The sequence below is a fragment of the Pseudophryne corroboree genome, chromosome 1 (assembly GCF_028390025.1).
Source record: "Pseudophryne corroboree isolate aPseCor3 chromosome 1, aPseCor3.hap2, whole genome shotgun sequence".
NCBI lineage: Eukaryota > Metazoa > Chordata > Amphibia > Anura > Myobatrachidae > Pseudophryne > Pseudophryne corroboree.
The window spans coordinates 1,179,443,142-1,179,446,434 of record NC_086444.1 but is presented as its reverse complement, the minus strand read 5'-3'; positions in this window follow the sequence as shown (position 1 = coordinate 1,179,446,434).

Here is a 3,293-nt window from a genome sequence, read left to right as displayed (position 1 = left end):
CTTTACAAAGTTGGATTTGAGGGGTGCCTACAATCTCATGCGGATCCGTGAGGGTGACGAGTGGAAGACCGCCTTTAACACCCGTGACGGACATTATGAGTACCTCGTCATGCCCTTCGGATTGAGCAATGCTCCAGCTGTCTTCCAGCATTTCGTGAATGAGATATTCAGAGACATTTTATACCGCCATGTCGTGGTCTATCTAGATGATATCCTTATCTTTGCCAATAATCTAGAGGAACATCGTTTCTGGGTAAAGGAGGTTCTGTCTTGTCTCCGTGTCAATCATCTCTATTGCAAATTAGAGAAATGTGTCTTTGAAGTCAAATCCATTCCGTTTCTAGGTTACATTGTGTCCGGTTCCGGACTAGAGATGGATCCTGAGAAACTACAAGCAATCCAGAATTGGCCGATACCCTTAACCCTCAAGGGGGTCCAGAGGTTCTTAGGGTTCGCCAATTACTACAGAAAGTTTATACGAGACTTTTCCACCATTGTGGCGCCTATCACTGCGTTGACTAAGAAGGGTGCTAATCCGTCCAAGTGGTCTGAAGAAGCTACGCAAGCTTTTCATCTATTAAAACAACGGTTCATCTCTGCATCAGTTCTGAAACAGCCCGACATCGACTCTCCTTTCATCTTAGAGGTGGATGCCTCCCCCGTTGGAGTAGGAGCGGTGTTATCCCAGAGGGCTAAAGATGGCCATCTACATCCTTGCAGTTTCTTCTCCCGGAAGTTCACCCCAGCTGAGCGCAACTATGCCATTGGCGACCAGGAGTTGCTAGCCATCAAGCTCGCTCTAGAGGAGTGGAGATATCTGTTGGAGGGAGCTTCTCATTCAATCACTATACTTACCGACCACAAGAATCTTTTATATCTGAAAAGCGCACAATGTCTTAACCCTCGTCAAGCCCGATGGGCACTTTTCTTTTCCAGGTTCGACTTTAAACTCCAGTTCTGTCCGGGCTCTCAGAATCGCAAGGCCGATGCCCTTTCCCGCTCTTGGGAGCAAGAAAATGAGTCAGTCTTCAGACAAGCATCCTATTATTAATCCGTTGGCATTCTCCACGGTAGGGATGGACTCTACGCCCCCACCAGGGAAAAGTTTTGTGAAGCCGGTGTTAAGGAAGAAGCTCATGCATTGGGCCCATGCTTCCCGTTTTGCCAGACATACAGGCATTCAAAAACCCTTGAGTTTATCTCTAGGTCCTATTGGTGGCCAACTCTGAGGAAGGACGTCATGGAGTTTATTGCATCTTGCCCAAAGTGTGCCCAACACAAAGTATCCCGCCAGTCGCCTGCGGGGCAACTGGTTCCATTATCCGTTCCCCGTCGACCCATTTGTCGATGGACTTTGTTACAGACCTGCCTCTGTGCAACAAGTTCAATACCATCTGGGTGGTAGTTGACCGGTTCACGAAGATGGCACATTTTATTCCTCTCACCGGTCTTCCGTCAGCTTCCAAGTTGGCTCAAGTGTTCATACAAGAGATCTTCCGACTCCACGGTCTTCCTGAAGAGATCATCTCAGATCGAGGAGTACAATTCGTAGCCAAATTCTGGCGAAGTTTGTGTCAAGCCCTCCAAGTCAAACTAAAGTTTTCCACAGCTTACCATCCTCAGACCAATGGTCAAACTGAGAGGGTGAATCAGGACTTGGAGGCCTTCCTCCGCATCTATGTGTCTTCCTCTCAAGATGACTGGGTTCAATTACTTCCCTGGGCCGAGTTCTGCCATAACAACCAATATCATTCCTCATCTTCTTCAACACCATTCTTCACTAACTATGGATTCCACCCTAAAGTTCCAGAATTCCAACCGCTTCCAACAACTTCTGTTCCAGCAGTGGATATCACCTTGCGTCAGTTTGCAAACAACTGGAAGAATGTACGAGCGGCTCTGCTCAAAGCATCGTTCAGGTACAAGAAGTTTGCTGATAAGAAGCGTAGAGCGGTTCCTGCTCTCAAGGTGGGTGATCGTGTGTGGTTGTACACGAAGAATTTGAGGTTAAGAGTTCCCAGCATGAAGTTTGCACCTCGATACATCGGTCCTTTCAAAATTGAACAAGTCATCAATCCTGTTGCTTACAGACTTCAGTTACCTCCCTTCTTGAAAATACCTAGAACATTCCATGTTTCCCTTTTGAAACCGCTGATTCTGAATCGGTTTCATTCTGCACTTCCTCCGGCTCCGAAAGTCCAGACTCAACGAGGAGTTGAGTATGAAGTGGCAAAGATTCTGGACTCACGTCACCGTTACGGTCAATTACAGTATCTCATTGACTGGAAGGGCTATGGTCCGGAGGAACGCTCTTGGACCAATGCTTCAGACGTCCATGCTCCTGCCTTGGTTCGGAATTTCCACTCCAAGTTTCCTCAAAAGCCGAAGAAGTGTCCTGGGGCCACTCCTAAAGGGGGGGGTGCTGTCACGATCCGGGTTTCTGGACGCCATTACTTGCCTTTCAGATGTTTCCTGAGGCTGGCTCAGCGTTCCAGGGCCGGATTTCATCTGTAATACTGATGTCCACATTCTGCTTCCCACTCCTGTCATCCTGAGACGCTGTCACAGCCGCACCATGTTTACTTCCTGAATGGCGTCTCCCGTCCTCCGCGGCCTCCGCCGCCGTTCCTGTGTTCCAGTATACAGGATATCAGAGTGGCGCCTCATGCCAGCCGCTGCCTCCGCTGTCGTCCGCGTGGTTCTAGTGTGCAGTCATCAGTCTGGCGTCTCCTGTCCTCTGTGGCCGGTGCCGCCATTGCTGCTAAGTTTCCACATGGATTACCAAACCAACTTTCCCTCCAAGTGACTACATGGGCGCAGCCATGTTGGATTCTGTCACCTGTTCAATTTCCACCAATCCGCTGCTCCACTGAAATCTGCATACTTGCCTAGCCAATCCCTTCCTTGCTGCAGGTATAAGTATTCTGTGCCTGAGCAAGGAAGGCGTCAGTGCTTTGGTTGTCAAACCTAGTTCCAGTCTGTCTCTCTCCTGTGGTTGTTTTCCAGGTTCCAGTTCCCAAGCTTCCACTAAAGAGACCCGCTCCAGTCTACCACCTGCGGTGCAGCCCGACTCTCCAGTCCTCTGGGACTCATCTGTTTCCAGCTACAGATTCACCTGCTTCCAGCACTTAGCTTCCAGCAGAGATCAGCTCTTCTTAAAATGCCGGTACCATTTCTGCAGATTTCGATTTACCACTGGTACTAATATTTCACCGCTCTCAAGCTCCATATATCATTCATATTTCATCGCTCTCAAGCTTCATTTATTATTTGGCTGGTTCTATCCAGTAATC